General features: G+C 42.1%; 1 long non-coding RNA gene across 1 annotated transcript; it reads right to left on the bottom strand.

Annotated features, from left to right (window-relative positions):
- Positions 1–12,623: 12,623 nt before the first annotated feature.
- LOC116513000 lies at positions 12,624–17,977 on the bottom strand. The gene is made up of 3 exons (XR_004255952.1): positions 17,896–17,977; positions 13,775–14,031; positions 12,624–12,662 (listed from the first exon to the last, which is right to left on the bottom strand). It is a non-coding gene; the product is annotated as an uncharacterized LOC116513000 (long non-coding RNA).
- Positions 17,978–19,836: the final 1,859 nt, after the last annotated feature.

Raw genomic sequence — 19,836 nt, 5'->3', positions numbered from 1 at the left:
AAATTTTTATGCCGCCCCAATCCCGTAGGACTCCGGGCGGCTTACAAATACAAAGATAGAACAAAAATTAAAAAATAGGGGAAAGACGAGAACAATTTAAAAGGAACACACCATACACTCGACTTAGCTGGGGGCTGGACCTCATTCAGCAGCCCCAGGCCTGCCGGAACAGCCAGGTTTTGGTGGCTTTTTGGAAGGTCGCAAGAGTGGGAAGGGTCCAGATCTCTGTGGGTAGATCGTTCCACAGGGCTGGAGCAGCTACAGAAAAGGCTCTCCCCCGAGGGGCCGCCAGCTGGCATTGTCCTGTTGACGGCACCCGGCATCCATTCCACACTCCTCTCCTCTTCTCCTCTCCGCCATTCCCCTCTCCACTTCCCTCTCTTCTCCTCCATTCCCCTATCCTCCATTCCCTTCTCCTCCATTCTCCTCTCCCCTCCTCCCCTCTCCTCCATTCCCCCGTCCCCTCCCCTCCTTTCCTGTCTTGTATACAGATATGAATTAGGATTTGGGGGATGTAATGTGACCACATAAGAGCATTTCTATTGATGAAGTGATCTTGCTGAGCATAAAGAGGGCTATGCTCTTTGATGTTTTTTTATCCCATGACAATTATTCTATCTCCCTCCCCTCAAAGCAACCTTACTTTCACAAGCCACTTTAATGTGAAGATACGATTTGAGTCATGGAGTCCATCCAGAGCTTGTGAATCAATGAGTTAATTCAGAGGGTTTTTTTGAATCTATTTACACCAGATTCAGTCTGGGCCCCTGTTCACTTTGGAGTTCCCATCGATTTGCCTTCAAACTGCATCTCAAACTGAAGCCTTGTCTAGGTTCAATTGGTATGCATTCTCTATCTATAGATGTCATAGATCAATTTGCTTCAGTGGAATATATTTATTTATTCTGTTGATTCATACATTGATTTTTTTCTTGTTTTCCCACTGCGGTCGAGAGATTCTTGGCAAATTTCAATCATCACAATGAACCTCCCACAACTCAATTACAATTACGTAACAATACAAAATAAGCAGTCCAAATTAAAACCAGGGATAAAGTATTCTTTTTTAAAAAAATACCACCAACCCCAAAGCAATTAAAAAAAATAGATGGCTACATCTGCAAAACAAAGCCCTCTTCCAAAATTGTGTTTGTGAGTTGCTAACGTTTGTTACATTTGCTATAGATATACATAGTGTGTGTGTGTGTGTGTGTGTGTGTATGTATATATATGTATATATATGTATGTATGTATGTATGTATGTATGTATATAAAGTCACAACCGCTGGTATGCCCAAATATGGGAGGAAGTTCACTGCTTCCATTCTCTGTCCATCAGCTCGTCATAAGAGACCATCCTGACAGAAACCCAATATTTTTACTGTTGCCTTTGTTACATTTGTGTTGTAAAGGGAGACTAGTATAGATCTATTTCAAGCTATTTAGCTCTCATCAGCTAGCCAATCTCAGCAAGGGTATGGCTAGCTGATGAGAGCTAAATAGCTTGAAATAGATCTATACTAGTCTCCCTTTATTTATTTATCAGCACAAATACAACACATCTATATCTATATCTATATCTATATCTATATCTATATCTATATCTATATCTATATCTATATCTATACCTATACCTATACCTATACCTATACCTATACCTATACCTATACCTATACCTATACCTATACCTCTATCTATCTATCTATCTATCTATCTATCTATCTATCTATCTATCTATCATCTATCTATCTATCTATCTATCTATCTATCTATCTATCTATCTATATACCTATATATCTATCTATCTATATATATATATAGTTAATATTTTTAAAGCAGTCCTAATTTAATACATTTAATTTAATTAATTAAATTTAATTTAATAAATAAAATTATTTAATGCGGTGGCTCAGTGGCTAAGATGCTGAGCTTGTTGATCAGAAAGGTGGGCGAATCCCTAGCACCGCGTAACGGAATGAGTTCCCGTTACTTGTCCCAGCTTCTGCCAACCTAGCAGTTCGAAAGCACATTAAAAAATGCAAGTAGAAAAATAGGGACCGCCTTTGGTGCTGTGTGTCTTCAGCATTGAGTCATGCTGACCATATGACCACGGAGACATCTTCGGAGAGTGCTGGCTCTTTGGCTTTGAAATGGAGATGAGCACCGCCCCCTAGAGTCAAGAACGACTAGCACATATGTGCAAGGGGAACCTTTATCTTTTAATTTAATACTGGATACATCCATGTGTTGGCCTTAAACCTTATTGGGAAGGATAGCTTCCTATAACTAAAATCTCTCTGCTATAACTTTGTTTGAAATTGCCCTTGTGGTTGAGGAGAACATCTAAGGAGGTGAATCTTCTTTGTATTTTGTCTTGCCTTCAGATTCCTTTTTAACAACTGCTGCCTAGATAATTGACATGAAGTCTAGAATAGAGCTGGAAAGGACCTTAGAGCTGTTCTAGTCCAGCCCCCTTCTCAATCAGGAGAACCTATACTATTTCAGAAAGGTGACTATCCAGTCTCTTCTTAAAAACCTCCAGTGATGGAGTGCTCACAATTTTAGCAGACAAGCTCCTACACTAGTTAATTGTCCTCACTCTTAGGAAGTTTCTCCTTAATTCCAGGTTACTTCTCTCTTTGATGAGCTTCGAAACACTGTTTCTCGTTCTGCTCTCTGGTGCTTTATAGAATAACTAGCTGGATACTCGTGATTCGTGACAAAAACGATTTGATTGGGCAATGTAAGAGAAATCCAGTTCAGTCCAGTTCAATCCATTGGCTCAGTGATTGTCGGTGATTGAAACACATAAGGGAATATCTCTCCCACTGCCTTGAGTCCGGAAGCAGTTCCATAGGTGGAAGGTGTGGACATTTTGGTGAGGTGCTGACGTTTAGTACTGCAAGGAGCCCCAGACCACTCCTGAGTGAAGGAGTGGAATGTCTGACAGTTTGAAACTGAGGTAATGGAATGTAATGCAACTGGCAGTTGGAACAGAGTTCTTTTCAGGTGGGGAGGGCGAGTAGAACTCCTTAGGATCAGAGCATATTAATTACTGTATAATTAATGTATAAGAAATACTAATGATCTGATTGTCATTTCAAAAAATCCTTTCTTAGCGAGCACCTAGAAGCCAAGAGGAACATACGTGCCAAATTTCAATTTTGTAGGCTTTACGGTTCTGGAGATTTTGTGATGATGCACGAGTGGTATTTGGCTTTCATATGTATAAATTTGGCCCCATCTTCTTTGTGGCAGCCCTTCAAATACTGGAATACTGCTATCATGCTGTCCCTAATTCTTCTTTTCTTTAGACTAGCCAAACCAGAATCCTTAGCCGTTCTTCATATGCTTTGTCTCCAGGCCTTTGATCATCTTAGTTACCCTTCACTGAACGTTTTTGAAGGTCTCAACATCTTTTTTGTAGTACGGTAACCAAAATTGGTTGCAGTATTCCAGCTGTGGTCTTATTAGGGTTTTATAAAATGATGAAATTACTTCACATGATCTTGATTCTATGCCTCTGTTTATACAACCCACGATTGTCTAGTCCCAGAGCATTTTAACCCTACCATGCATTCCTTTCTATCTTTAGTATTCAGTAAAGAACGAGGTATGCGGTCTGTTTTCATTTATCTTTGATATGTCCAGAATTATTTTCTTCCCTTGTAGGTTGATTTGGAAGACCACACTGTTATATTGTCCTCCCTTCTGTTCAGGCTTGCCTGATTCAGAAGTACTTATAAAATCCAATGCTTCGGTGAGTTATTCCTCCCCCATTCTGTCATAGTTATTCGTATGAGCGGTGTGTTATATGAACCCATGCCAGTGTTCCTAGTGGGGTTGACAATTGCTTGGGATCGTGCCATGTTCCGCTGCCAGGCAGAAATCTTCCACTGGTTTTGGCTAGGATTGTCCCGAAGATGATGGCATTCTGCCAGGCTTTTAAGTCTTTTCATCTAACAATGACACTTGGCATCCTCTTCTTGCAAAGAAGAATCCCAATGTTTGCAAAGGGGCACACCTGCATTCCTGAAAGAAGTTTGTTCAGGTGACCCTGAAGACACAGATAAACCTCCAAGTGCTCCAATGACTGCTGTTTTACACAACTTATAAACTTACAGAACTTGTAAACTTAAATATGTGTTCCCTTTATTATATTTTTCTGGCAAATACCCAACAAAAATTATTTCTGGCTTTAGATCTATGTATTCCTTTCCTATTTTTTCTAACCACGCATGTATTTTGGAACGATGACTAATTGTTCCTAATGGTGGTTTATGTTTGTTTTTAAACCCAGGGCAGTGATGGCTAACCTTTTCCGGATAGGGTACCCAAAGAGTAGGCGTGCCTCCACAAATTTGCACGGGTGCGCGCCTGAACCACCAAAATGCAATGCAAGCCCCCATGCATGCACCCCACCTCCCGCACATCTGCACACACACACACACACACCCTATGCACTCCCTGCACGCACATGCAGCCCAACACACGCACCCCACCACACATGTGCATGGGTTCCCGGGATGCGCCCTTCCTCTCCCTCCCCCCCACCTGCATTCCCTTTCCTCCCCATTTATGCATGGCAGAGACCCAACAACCAGCTGACTGGCAGGAGGCATGCGTGCATGCCTGGCAGAGGTGAACTGGGGTGACAGCTCACGTGCCCACAGAAAGGGTGCTGGGGTTTTTGTTGTATGCTGCCCATAAAGGGGTGTGTGTGTGTGTGTCACACTTAGTGGATAGCTGTTGTTGAAATGTCACCCGGGCATTGTGCAATCTTTCAGGAAGGGCCACAGAATTGCTGTGCTTCGTATTGATCCAGATCTCTGCGTTATCAAACTTCAAATAATACTCAGCCAAACTCTGTAAAGCAAATCAATATTATTGGAGAAGAAAATGGCACGAATCGCGAGGAAAAAAAAGAGGAGGGGGTCATTCTGAGTTTAAGGCCACCTGAGGAGTATATAGCTGGAGAGAGATTGTCAACCAATGTTTTTTGCTGTTCTGCAGTATTAAGAAACAGCAGAGGAGTTAACTGAAGCCTATTGAGTGACAAGCAGTGTAAACACTGCCTTTTTTTAAAAAAAGGCCAATGTAAAAGGATTTGCTCACTCAAATTCATATCTCCAGAGGACACCTCAAAGCAGCTCCACATTCTTCGTCTGGCAGTCATTGCTGACGGCCATTTTCTCCGTTATGTCTCCTGTCAGAAAGTACTTTTAAGAAAGGGTGGTTTTTTGGGGGGCAAACTGGGGAGTGGGATCTAGCGTGCAAGAAAACTAGGTTTATTTTTTTCTCTTTCTCTCTGCCTTTATCTTGCTGGAAGCAAGGGCATTTGCTTTCTTTTTTTTCTCCAATGTTATATGGGCTAATGCTTAGAAAATAGAATAAGAAAGTAACATAATAAAGTATGATTGTGATCACAGTTTATCTCTCTGTCGGTCCCTTAAATGACTGTTGCTAATGTTGTTGTTCAATCACAAAGTCATGTCCGACCCATCGGGACCCCATGGGCAACATTCATCCAGGCCTTCCTGTCCTCTTTCTGCCGACTGCTTTGATGACTCCATCCAGCCACCTCCTTCTCTGTCATCCTTTCTTCTTTTGCCCTCAATTGTTCCCAGCATTAGGCTCTTCTCCAGGGAGTCCTTCCTTCTCATCAGGTGGCCAAAGTACTTGAGCTTCATCTTCAAGATCTGGCCTTCTAAAGAGCAGCCAGGGTTAATATCCTCTAGGAGTGACCAGTTGGATCACCTTGCAGTCCAAGGGACTCGCAGGAGTCTTCTCCAGCACCAGAGTTCAAAGGCCTCCATTCTTTATCGTTCAGCCTTCCTTATTGTTCAACTTTCACAGCCATCCATTGCAACTGGGAAAACCATAGTCCTGATTAGACACACTTTTGGTGGCAGGGTGATGTCTCTGCTTTTTAGTAGGCTGTCTAGATTTGTCATTGCTAATTATTGTTACTTATTATATAATTACTGTTGTTAATATCTCCACATTATTGCCAAGATACTATCCTTCTGATCCAGTGGGCTTTCATTTCTGAAGTATATGTAAAATGCATGTTTTAGTTTAAGGTATACCTGTTCATTGATGATGTACTGGATGCTAATAGAGCATAGTAGGTCTACAAGGGATCTTGTAGGTCATCTAGTCCACCCCACCCCGCCCAAGCAGGAGACCCTACACCATTTCTGACAGATGGCAGTCCAATCTCTTCTTAAAAGTCTCAAGTGATGAAGCCCCTACAACTTTCAAAGGCAACTTCTGTTCCATGGGTTGATTGCTCTCACTGTCAGAAAATTTCTCCTTACTTCTAGGTTGAATCTCTCCTTGATCAGTTTCCATCCATTATTCCTTGTCTGGCCTTCAGGTCCATTGGAGAATAGATTGACCTCTTCCTCTCTGTGTCAAATATTGGAAGACTGCTGTCATGTCTCCCTTCCCTTCACTAGACTAGCCATGTCCAAATTCCTATAACTGTTCTTCATATGTTTTAGTCTCCAGTCCCCTAATCATCTTAGTTGCTTTTCTCTGTACTTTTTCTAGAGTCTCAACCTCTTTTTTATGGTGTGGTGACCAAAACTGGATGCAGTATTCTGGGTGTGGCCTTGCCATAGAGAAGTATTAATATCTCATTTGATCTTGATTGTATCCCTCTGTTAACGCAACTTAGGATTGCATTGGCTGCCACCACACACTGTTGGTTGATATTTAATTGGTTGTCCACCAGTTGTCCACCAATTGTCCATCAAGACTCCAAGATCCATCTCACAATTAATGTTATTAAGCCTGGTTTTACCCAATTTATATTTGTACTTTCGGTTTTTCTTGCCTTAGTGTAAGACTTTACTTTCCTCTACATTGAATTTCATTTTGTTAGGTAGGGCCCAGTGTTAACGTCTGTCAAGATCCAGCTTTGTTCCTAAAAAGTCCAATGAAGTACTGAAAATGTAAACAGAAGCAAGGAACACATTTCCACATGGGGCGGGCATGCCCAGAAGCAAAGGAATTTTGGGCAAAGATAAGAAAATGGGTAGAGGAAATGACTAGACAACAAATAGATCCAAAAACAGAAATATTTTTATTAGGTTTTTTTAAGAGGAAATTATTGTAAAAAAAACCCCACAATATATCATGTTGCACATAATAACAGTGGCCAGAATCATATATGTGCAAAGCTGGAAAAATGATAGCACCCCCTCCGATGGAATGGTGATAAAAAAAAGTGCTAGAATGTGTGGAGGTGGATAGACTAACAATGGAAATAAAAGAAAGAGGAGAACCAGAATATTATTTGATTTGGGACACATGGCACAATTAGTTAGAGAATAGAAGTAAAGATTAAGAATGGAAAAGTAAATTAAGAGGTGACAAAAAAGGATGGTGTGTGTGTGTGTGTGTGTGTGTGTGTGTGTGTTCTGACCCCCCCCTCGGCCCACACCAAAGCACTCTGAGCCAAAGATACTTTACGGAATTTAAACAGCTCCTTGGCAGCAAACCAGCACAGATAAGCCTTGGCAGCAATCCAGCCTGCAAAGCTAACACCACAGTTCTCCAACATTAGTTAATGCATTGACTTCCGCAAAAGGGGCGTATGCACAAGCATTCCTTTTATAGTCTGGAAAGGAGCCTAATGACCACCAGCTGAGTGCAATTACCTCCTGTAACTGCGTAACTGTTCTTTACGCCTATTAGCTCTCCGGTGCCGGGCATCTAGGAACAACTCCCTTGGCTCCTCCCCACCGCTGACGTCCAGATCACACTCCCTTGTCTCCTCCCCACTGGTCCAAGGCTCAGGCACCTCCTGGTGGCCAACCAGCCTCTCTGCGCCCTGCTCAGAGTCGGAACCCTGTCCAGGGTCCTCCACATCCTCCAAAGCCGACTCAAAGGGCACCTCGCTGTCAGAGTCTGGTGGCAGCTCCAACGGCTCCTGCTGGGCCACAACATACATACATACATACATACATACATACATACATACATACATACATACATACAATGTCATTATATATATAGCCTTTTTTCTCACCTCTTAATTTACTTTTCCATTCCATTTCCATTCCATTCCATTTCCATTCTTAATCTTTACTTCTATTCTCTAAGTAATTGTGCTGTGTGTGTGTGTGTGTGTGTGTGTGTGTGTGTGTGTATTTATATGTATGTATGTGTATATATATATTTGGGCATACCGGGAGTTGTAAAAGAAATCTAATAGATACCTTTCACCCTGGCTTCGCTGATAACGGATAAGAGCCTGTGGCCTAATGGCTAAGAAGTCTGCCTAGTATGTAATATAGCCCAGGTTCAAATCCCAGTAAGGGTATGGCTAGCTGATGAGAGCTAAATAGCTTGAAATAGATCTATACTAGTCTCCCTTTATTTATTTATCAGCACAAATACAACAAAATGTAACAAAAAGGCAACAGTAAAAATATTGGGTTTCTGCCTGGATAGTCTCTTGTGACGAGCCGAAGGACAGAGAATGGAAGTAGTGATCTTCCTCCCATATTTGGGCATACCGGGGGTTGTAAAAGAAATCTTATACACACACACACACACACACACATACATACATACATACATACATACATACATATATATATATATCCACAGACACACAGACACACACACACACGTGTGTGTGTGTGTCTGTCTGTCTGTCTGTCTAGATAGATAGATAGATAGATAGATAGATAGATAGATAGATAGATAGATAGATAGATAGATAGATATGCAACTATAATAATGGCATATTTTATAAAATAGATACCTACATAAAGGGAAAGGAAGAATATTGTAAATAACTTGTATGTACATATGAGATACTGGAGTGCTGTAAAGATTGAAATTGTGATATAATATGAAGAAAATTGTTTAATAAAGACTATTTGTAAAAAAAAAAAAAAACAAGATCCAGCTTTATTCACTGCACCCTAAAAGTCATACTAGAATGAGTGATGTAGTTTAATAGGTGTGCCAGATTATATGATTATTATTTTGAAGGAGTTATAAAATGAACAAGAAGCCAAATAACAGGAAACAGTTAAAGAACCTGCAAACAGTAGCTCCACAGAAGGCAGTAAGAATGAAGACATGAACTCTGCCTTAGCTTTCGCTAAGATTGAGCGTGTTTTCTTGGAAATAGCAATTGAATTGTTTCTTTTATTTGGAAGGAGAGTGGGCTGATAACAATTTGGGACCTTATTACAAGTCTTTGCAGATATTTTAATAAACTTCATATATAGGATTTTACTGCAAGTGGAAAAATGGGGACATAGATAACATGAGACTCTGGAATTCATCAGATTTATAAGGTTCCCCTCGCAAATGTGTGTTGGCAGTTCAAATCCCTAATGATGTGTGACAGAGTGAGCTCCCGTTACTTGTCCCAGCTTCTGCCAACCTAGCAGTTCGAAAGTACATAAAAATGAAAAAAATAGGGATCACCTTTGGTGGGAAGGTAACAGCGTTCCGTGTTCCTTCGGTGTTCAGTCATGCCAGCCACATGACCACGGAGACCTCTTCGGACAATGCTGGCTCTTTGGCTTTGAAACAGAGATGAGCACTGCCCTCTAGAGTTGGGAACGATTAGAATATATGTGTGAGGGAAACCTTTACCTTTTTACAGAAATTTCAATTATTTATTTTAATAATTTCGGAGGTCCCGATTAGTGTTTTCTCTCTCTCTCTCTCTCTCTCTCTCTCTCTCTCTCTCTCTCTCTCTCTCTCATTCTCTCTCTCTCTCTCTGTAAAGTTGTTAACAAAGAAAACATCATCTGAATTAAACACAATCCATCGTATACGGCCACATGTCCAATTATAGAAATCGCTTGAATGCCATGTAATGTTTAAGACATAAAAGAAAGATGTGAAAACAATAGTGAATAATTCATTGACTATTTTCTTTCTCCACCCCCCCCTCCCAAGTAGAGGGCAAGAGAGAATTCAGTTAATTATACTTTTGTATTCCTCCTGTCTTATTGAAATTCTGCAAATGCATCTTGAGCAATTGTGTCCCCATTTTCCTTGCATTACCGAACAGGATAAAAACCTAACGCTTCATTCTTTGGAAACAATAGGTACAATCACATGAAGTTAGTCAGTTGGGGTCCTTTTTGAATCAGCTCTGACCTTTGACAACTGCATAGAAAACAATATCTTCCCAACCAACCAGCGCAGGGTGAGAATCTGTAGATACTGTATCTCAAGAGCATTCTACAATCTCATTGATGCTGTCCATCTCCCTGATACATTGATTTCCCCTCTTTTGCTTCCCCCAGCTTCTCAAAGCATATGTTGTTAGTATCGATTCCATCCCATCTGCCCTCCTGTGTAAAAGATCTGAATTCTAATCCAACTTGACAGAGTTATGATGGAGCAGTGATGCTGAACCATTTCGGCACCGGGTGCCGAAATGGGAGAGGGTTCACACGCATGCCAGAAATCGGAAGAGTAGCCACCCAGCGTGCATGCCCATGCCAGGAAGACAATCTTCTGGTTTCTTGTGTGAACATATATGCTGGACACCTAATCTTCCTATTTAGGGTGCGCATGAAGACCTTCTGGCCAGTGCGTATGCGCCAGTGGTGGTATTCAGCAGGTTCTGGCCAGTTCTGGAGAAAGGGTAGCAGACATTTTGAGTAGTTCAGAGAACTGGTAAATACCACCTGTGGCTGACCACGCCCCCATCTATTCTCTGCCTCCCGAGTCCCAGCTGGTCAGGAGGGAAAGGGGATTTTGCAGTAACCTTTCCCTGGAGTTTGGGATGGAATGTAGATTTTACATTATCCTTTCCCTGCCACACCCACCAAACCATGCCCACCAAGCCATGCCCACAGAACCAGTAGTAAAAATGTTTGAATCCCCCACTGTTATGCGCATATACACACTGGAAAGATGATCTTCCAGTTTCTGGTGTGCATGTCAGCCAGGAGTGGGTTCCTGCCAGTTCTAACCTCTTCTATAGAAGAGGTTCCACAAATCTACCATGCCATTTAGAAATGGTTCCAGCTCCCTCCCCTCGCCCATCCGCACCACCCACTGCTCACTGATTAGCTGGCTCACCAATCGCACTGCCCATTTCTAAGAATCCTATCTAAACCTTAAAGTCTTAAAGATGTCAATTTTGAACATCCCTGGGTTTTTTTTCCTAAAGGGTTAGGGGTGCAAAGGTCTTTTAACTTGACAGCTTTAAGACTTGCACACTTCAATTCCAGAGTTCCTGAGCCAACATGACTGGAGGAGGAATTCTGGGAGTTGAAGTCCACAAGTCTTAAAGCTGTCAAGTTTGAAAACCCCTAGGGATTTTTTTTAAGGGTTAGCGGTGCAAGGGTCTTGTAACTTGACAGCTTTAAGACTTGCGTGCTTCAAATGCCAGAGTTTCTGAGCCAACAATTTGGTTGCTAAGTGAAAGCATTGTTAAGTGAGTTTCACCACATTTTACAAGTTGGCCATACCCACCCAGTCACATGACTGCCAAGCCACCCCCACTCAGTCACATGGCAGGCAAGCCACTCCCCCAAAGCAGGCCACACCTACAGAAGAGGTTCTAAAAGTTTTTGAAACCCGCCACTGATGTCAGCTGCTCTTCATGCACACATGCATTCCAGAAACTGGAAGACCAAGTGGCTGGTGCGCATGTGTGCACTGGAAACTGGAAGATCATCTTCTTGGCACACGCATGCGCACCGGGCGGCTCCTCTTCTGGTTTCTGGCACTTCTATGTGCGTAAAGACCAGATGGCCGGTGCGCCAGGACCTGGAAGTGCAACAAGCAACGGCTCGCGTGCCTGGAGACATGGCTGTGCATGCCACTTCTGGCACACGTGCCATAGGTCCACTATCACAGTGATAGTGTGTTTCCCTCATTTAGCAAAGAAAGCCTCCTATAGAAAAAGAATAAAACTCTCTTGTTGATATATTAGAAGGACACTCCGTTGAATAGGGTGGAATTTACTTCTCAATGAATAAAAAAAATCATAGCATTGATTGTTCCACTGGGTGCTACCCTGCATGGTCATTACCATTTGATTACTGTTAGGGTTGAAGTAAAGTCAAAATGCACAGCACACTGTTCTGACCCCCCTCGTCCTACACCAAAGCACGCCAAAACAAAGATACTGCTAGGATTTATTGACACACAGACATAACCTTGGCAGCAAGCCAGCACAGACAAGACGTTGCCAGCAATCCAGCACAGTCCAAGCCTTGGCAGCAATCCAGCCTGCCAAGCTAGCCCCATGGGTTCTCCAGCTCAAGTGAATTACGTTGACTCCTGCAAAGGTGTGTGTGCACCAGCATTCCTTTTATAGTCCTGAGAGGAGCCTAATTACCACCAGCTGAGTGCAGTTATCTCCTGTAACTGTGTAACTGCTCCTTACGCCTATTAGCTCTTTGTTGCTGGGCGTCCAGGAACAATTCCCTTGGCTCCTCCCCACTACTCCAATGTATGACATCAGGATCACACTCCCTTGTCTCCTCCCCACTGGTCCAAGGCTCACGTGCCTCCTGGTGGCCAACCAGCCTCTCTGTGCCCTGCTTGGAGTTGGAACCCTGTCCAGGGTCCTTCACATCCTCCAGAGCCGACTCATAGGGCCCCTCACTGTCGGAGTCTGGTGGCAGCTCCAATGGCTCTTGCTGGGCCACAACAGCACACTATAAGAAAAATGAAACCGTAATGATTGTAGGCTTTTAATATTCATTATCAATATGCATTCCACAATCTTTCAGGCTGTGTTAATCCACTCTGTACATTAAAAAACCCGAACTGAATAATATTATGAGGCATAGGTGATCTATGTTTCACTGTCACTCAGAAATAAAGGCCCTAGACACAATAGAGCAATTTTATGAAGTTTGCACTTCCAGATAGTCTGTATTTTTCGGAGTATAAGACACACCTCCCCCCCTAAAAGAGGGCGAAAATGTGGCTGTGTCTTATACACCGAATGTAGCCCCACCAATCCATCAGCCCCCACTCTTTGGCCTCTGCCACCCAGCAATTTACCTCCTTGCAGCAAAGGGCAATAGGCTATGGCAATCCCTGCAGCCTGAAACAGCTGATCATTGGGAGTCCCCTGCTTAAACTGAAATTGAAAGTGAAACTTGCTGTTTGCTGCCAAGAGGCAAATTGCTAGGAGGGAGAGGCAGATTTTTTTTCCCCTTCTAATCAGGCTAAATTGAAACAGACTGTTTGCTGCAAGGAGGTAAGTCAATAACTATAAATTCCTGTAAAATGTTCAAATTATTAGATTTATTTTTTAAAAGACTGCTTTATTGTGTACATCTGTACGAGTATAGTCTGAAATGTAACACCACAAACAGTGTATATCTTCTGTACTGTTTGGCGTTTGTGGCAAGGAGGCAAATTGCTGGGAGGCAGAGGCAGATGTTTTTTCCTCTTGTTTTCCTCCCCAAAAGCTAAGTGCGTCTTATACTCCAGAATATCTTATACTCCGAAAAATACAGTAGTCTCTTTTCCAATGTTTGTTAATTTTTGTAGAAGCCTAAGAACTCCTTATAATTCAAGGTGACATTCATTCGTTCATTCATTCATTCATTCATGTTCTCAATATTAGTACACAGTGCAGAAATCAGACATATTTTGTCTCCCACACACCTGGACAGGTTTGTCAATCATACTGAACCCTACATAGGGTTTAGCAATGCAGCCAGATGTGACACTGAAATTAGGAGACCATAGTCACACCTACTGCACTGTTCTTCTTTTTTTTTAAATCAATCACCATGATTGAAATGTGACTTACCGAAAGGTAAAAGCCAGATATATTTTCTGAAGCAAGCAGAACTCTTGATCCATGCTCAAAGTTCTTCTGGCTGAACAAGACGCTGGTTTGGTTTTTCAAATCAATAACATGATTTCTTCATATTTTCTCATCTTTTTTGTCTCCGGGCGAAGCTTTTCAGGGGCATTTGACCTTGCAAGATTGACCAAATTTGACAGGAGCTGTAGACATAGTGAGCTCTCATTTGGAAACTTCTGGTGGTTTTCCGTGGCTTTTCCCTGTAGAAAATATGTGGGAAACAGAAGAGCTCCATTTGGGCTGGGATTCATAAGATTGGTAGTAAAACTGCTTCTCGATTTTATTCTTCTTAAAGTTAAAAGATGAGCAGAAACATGTGGTAGGGTGTTTTTTTTTCTCCTCCCAACAAAGCATAACATTTCATCTTTAGAATAGAGTAGAGTAGAGTAGAGTAGAGTAGAGTAGAATAGAATAGAATAGAATAGAATAGAATAGAATAGAATAGAATAGAATAGAATAGAAGGGCTCCATGTTTGCTGGCAGAGGGTTAGGGTTAGGGTTAGGGTTATTCCAGCCAAAAACAGGATGTCATCCCAGCCAAAAACAGAGCACATGGTCCACCCCAGTGGTGGGGTTCAAATAATTTAACAACCGGTTCTCTGCCCTAATGATTTCTTCCAACAACCAGTTCACCAAACTGCTCAGAAAGTTAACAACCGGTTCTCACGAAGTGGTGCAAACTGGCTGAATCCCACCACTGGTCCACCCCTAAGCTTCATTTTCACTGGTAGAGACTTGCAGGAGGCCGTCATAGCTGAAAACAGAGCTTAGGAACCTGTTTTTGCTGGCAGAGTGCTCGAGTCACCATAGGTGCCCCTGAGACAAGAGATGTCATTCTGGCCATGGCCACCCTGGCGACTCCCACCCTGGCCCTCCAAGGTCAAACACAACCCTCATGTGGCCCTCAAGGAAATCAAATTTGATTAGATTTCTCAGTTATTTAACTTTCGGTATCTTGCTCCTTTGTCCAATCTCTCAAGCCACCCTTTCAGAGTGATGTCTTATCTATTCCCTTTAGTATACCTTTTCTTAAAATCAGTGATATAATAAAGTGCAATGTTAATGTTGTATGTCAACCAAACACGCTTTTCCTCTGCCCCATTAAACCAGTACAGACAATTAATTTTAGGAGAAGCACTGGTACTACTGAATATCGTAATGCTTAACACTATGGAACAAAAGACTATAATTTACTGGGGGAGTGGGGTTTTCCTAATCAATTTTGCCTGGCATCTACTGAATTCGCCGGGGTGTTTGCAAAGGCAGGTTATGTATTAAAGGTAAAGGTTCCCCTGGCACATATGTGCTAGTCATTCCCGACTCTAGGAGGCAGTGCTCACCTCCGTTTCAAAGCCGAAGAGCCAGCACTGTCCGAAAACGTCTCCATGGTCATGTGGCCAGAATGACTAAATGCCGAAGGTAGACAGAGTGCTGTTACCTTCCCACCAAAGGTGGTTCCTATTTTCCTACTTGCATTTTTACATGCTTTGTAAGTGCTAGGTTGGCAGAAGCTGGGACAAGTAATGGGAGCTCACTCCATTACACGGCGCTAGGGATTCAAACTGCTGAACGGCCAACCTTTCTGATCGACAAGTTCAGCATCTTAGGCACTGAGCCAACATGTCCCTAGGTTACATATTAATTTGAATTTGAATTTATTTAGCTTGTATGCCGCCCACTCTCGGAAGATTCAGGGCGGCTTACAAATAAGAAGGGAAGGGGAATACAAGAAATAAAAAACAACAATTTAAAAAATTCAACAACATTCATAACTTAGGATGGGGCTGGATAATTCAACAGCCCCAGGCCTGCTGGAACAGCCAGGTCTTGGTCACTTTGCGGAAGGCTGGAAGGGTAGTAAGGGTCCTGATCTCAATGGGAAGATCGTTCCATAGGGCCGGAGCAGCTACAGAGAAGGCCCTCCCCCGGGGAGTCGCCAGCCGACATTGGCCGGCAGATGGAATCCAGAGGAGGCCTAGTCTGTGCGATCTAATAGGTCTCTGGGAGGTGATTGGCAGGAGGCGGTCTCTCAGGTAGCCAGGTCCGATACCATATTAGACCTCAGTAAATCCATTTCTATGTCCAGGCACCATGTTGTTGTTTTAAAATTATGTTCATCTCCGACACATTATTATTTTTTTCATAGCATGTTTTCCCCCGCTTGCCACAGAATTCTTATATTGGCATTAGCAGAGGATTAATTATGATTATGTTGCAAAGTGGGAATTGGAAAAAAAAATTCTTGGAGTGAAACACAAAAGATACAGAAGGGCCTAGGCAAATGAACAGCTCCTAGGAAGTTAATAGATGCAACTAGTACAGTGATAAATATTGACATACACCCTTAGTCATGGCAAATATGACTATGGAGGACGGCCAATTATTTCTCCGAGAGAATTGGAATGGAGTAACAAATATTAGCATATCCGAAATAAGTCGTAGAAAAGAAAGCCCACGTTAACCAATATTGACAAGGACTCCAAGATCCCTCTCACAGTTACTACTATTGAGCAAGGTACCACATATACAAATGTACCTGTGCGTTTTGTTTTTCCTTGACTAAATGTAGAATCTGACTTGTGTATAAGGAAATACACAAGTTACAATAACCAAAATCTTTAGTAATCATCTGGGATACTTGGGTGCAGTAGGACACAAACTGGAAACTGCAACTGATACAAATGAGGCAACCCAAAGAGTAATCATTACTGGTCATCAAGATCGTCTGACACTTAATGACATGTTAATGTATTTTGCTGTGGATGTTTTAATTGTAACACTATTGGGACATTGAATCACGCTGGATAGGTTTTGCCACGCAGACCCCCTTCATTGATTTGCGAGTATACAACTGCAAGAATAGAATAGAATAGAATAATGGAATGAAGAATAGAATGGAGTGGAGTGGAATGGAATGGAATAGAATAGAATAGAATAGAATAGAATAGAATAGAATTAGAATTAGAATTAGAATTAGAATTAGAATTAGAATTAGAATTAGAATTAGAATTAGAATTAGAATTAGAGTAGAATAATGGAATGGAATGGAATGGAATGGAATGGAATAGAATAGAATAGAATAGAATAGAATAGAATAATGGAATGGAATGGAGTGGAGTGGAGCAGAGCAGAACAGAACAGAACAGAACAGAACAGAACAGAACAGAACAGAACAGACCTGGCCAAGTATGATTGGATACACAAGGAATTTCTCTTAGGTGCATATGCTCTCAGTGTACATCAGGAGAATAAAATACATTCATCAAGAACAAAAAGATACAACACTTAGTGATAGTCAAGGTAACCAATAAGCAATCAAATCATACAAGGAAACAAACAGAACAATATAAATTGTAATAATACAAGCAACATGGTTATAGTCATAAGCGGGGAAAGATAGATACGAGGAAGGAAGAGAAGAAGAATAGTAATACAGTCTTAGTCAATTATTTGACAGTGTTGTGAGAATTAGTTGTTAAGTAGAGTCATGGCAGTAGTAGCAGTAGCAGTTAGACTTACATACCGCTTCATAGGGCTTTCAGCCCTCTCTAAGCGGTTTACAGAGTCAGTATATTGCCCCCAACAACAATCCGGGTCCTCATTTTACCCACCTCGGAGGGATGGAAGGCTGAGTCAACCCTGAGCCGGTGAGATTTGAACAGCCGAACTGCAGAACTGCAGTCAGCTGAAGTAGCCTGCAGTGCTGCATTTAACCACTGCGCCACCTCGGCTCTTATGGCATTGGGGGGGGGGGGACTGTCCTAGTGTCTAGTTGTTCTGGAGCCCTATAGCATCATTTTGAAGAGGGTAGAAGTTGAAACAATTTATATCCAAGATGTGAGGGGTCTGTAGATATTGTCACAACCCTATATAAGTAATAAACAAACAAATAAATAAGTAAATAAACAAACCACTCATCAATATCCTGAACAGATAGTGTCTGCTGAAAGCTAGTAAAATATTTCCTTATCCTTACTATAAATGAACTAATTATTCACCGGATGATAATCTTCTGGATATACTTCCAAAGAAGACCCAACCTCTACTACTTAACTGAAACAAACCTGTTTGAGATCCCTTCTGAATGGCCTTCCTTGTAAGAACAGAATCTGGGTGAACTCTGGTATCTCCAGAATGAGACTAAATTTATATTTTCGAAGCACATGAGATTTAATGAGGGAGCCAGATCACGTCAACAGGCCTCATTTTCAATTGATTATTCACTAGCTAGGCTGTTGGAGGTAAAAGGTTGTAACACTATGACGCTGGATATGCTTTTTGTGCCAAAAAGAAGTTCAGCCTTTGTAAAATCCTTACCTGGAATCCGGGGGTCCTGCTGTCAATCAGTTCAAATAATTGAATTTTTGAGAGAAAACAATCCACCCTTTCTGACCCAAGAAATGCTGAGCTTCCCTCACCTAGAGCTGTTCCAACACAAATGGAATAGCCATCATTCAAAGCTGTTTTAATTCGTATTCCTGCACTGGGGGGGAAGGTTGAATTTCACTGTCTTGTAGGCCATCAAGTTCCAGCATTTTTTAATACTACAGATCGAACATTATTCTGATAAACCAGGGGTCCTCAAACTATGGCGCGCGCAGGCACACACCCACACCCATACACACATTGCATTTTGGCTGATAAATAAATGAAGGATGCTTTGACATAATGCACACAGACACACAGACACACACAGACACACACACATGATACGAAACAGCCGACCAATCTACAAACATCAACTCCATCTACCAATCAGGATGCAACTACGCAGCCAATCAATCCACTTACAGCAACAAAGCCATCCATCCACACACACCCATATATATCCGTAGATTCTCACGGGTGTAGGTATGCTGGTCATGTTGTATTCATGTCTTTTCCCGTGTAAGATTGAGATTGTCTTGGCAACGTTTCGGCGAGATCCCACTCGCCATCTTCAGGCTGGTGTTTTCGGCTTCGTGCTTGTGCGAGTAAAGTGTGGTCGGAGCTGCCATCTTTCTATAAATCTTGGTGGGGGTGTGTGGAGTGCTGGCTTTGTTGCTGTAAGTGGGTTGATTGGCTGTGTAGTTGCATCCTGATTGGTAGATGGAGTTGATGTTTGTAGACTGGTCGGCTGTTTCGTATCATCCTGTGTGGCTGAGGTGCTGGCTGTGTGTCTGTTGTTCTTTTGTGTTGTAACGACCTGGGTGGTGGGTGGGGTCATTACCCCCACCACCACCAAGATTTATAGAAAGACGGCAGCTCCGACCACACTTTACTCACACAAGCACGAAGCCGAAAACACCAGCCTGAAGATGGTGAGCGGGACCTTGCCGAAACGTTGCCAAGACAATCTCAATCTTACACGAGAAAAGACACGAGTACAACATGACCAGCATACCTACACCCATGAAAATCTACAAATATATATATATATATATATATATATATATATATATATATATATATATATATATATATATATATATATATATATATATATGTTTTCTGAGGTTTTCGCGGGTGTTAGTATGTAGGTCTCTAGTTGTTCGGGTTTTCTCCCGCGTAGAATTGGAGATGTCTTGGCGACGTTTCGACGAAGTCACATTCGTCATCTTCAGGCTGCTGCTGACTACTTCAGGTTTGGTGTTTCCAGGAGTAGTGTGGGATCTTGGCTGTTTGTTCCTTATAACTGCTGGTAGGGGATTAAATTTTAACTGCCAGTAGGGGATTAAGTTTTAACTGCCAGTAGGGGATTAAAACTGATTGAATGGGGGCTTGGGTGTGTCTTGATTAGGTGGAAGTGTGTCATTATTTGGTGGAGGGGTGTTCTGTTCTGATTGTTTGGGGGGTTGTGTTTCCTGTGAGGGTAGGAGGGGTTTTGAAGAGGCTGATTGTGCTTTAGCAGTCTGGCTTCTGGTTCTGGGTCGTGCCTCCTCATCAGTTTGTGTTTTTGGTTGTTTTCTTTGTGGATGTTTTTTGGTAGTATTCTGTGTGGCTATTGTGAGCGTCGAAACGTCGCC

The sequence above is a fragment of the Thamnophis elegans genome, chromosome 9, assembly GCF_009769535.1.
Source record: "Thamnophis elegans isolate rThaEle1 chromosome 9, rThaEle1.pri, whole genome shotgun sequence".
Classification (NCBI taxonomy): Eukaryota; Metazoa; Chordata; class Lepidosauria; order Squamata; family Colubridae; genus Thamnophis; species Thamnophis elegans.
This window is presented reverse-complemented; position numbering and strand designations above follow the sequence as displayed.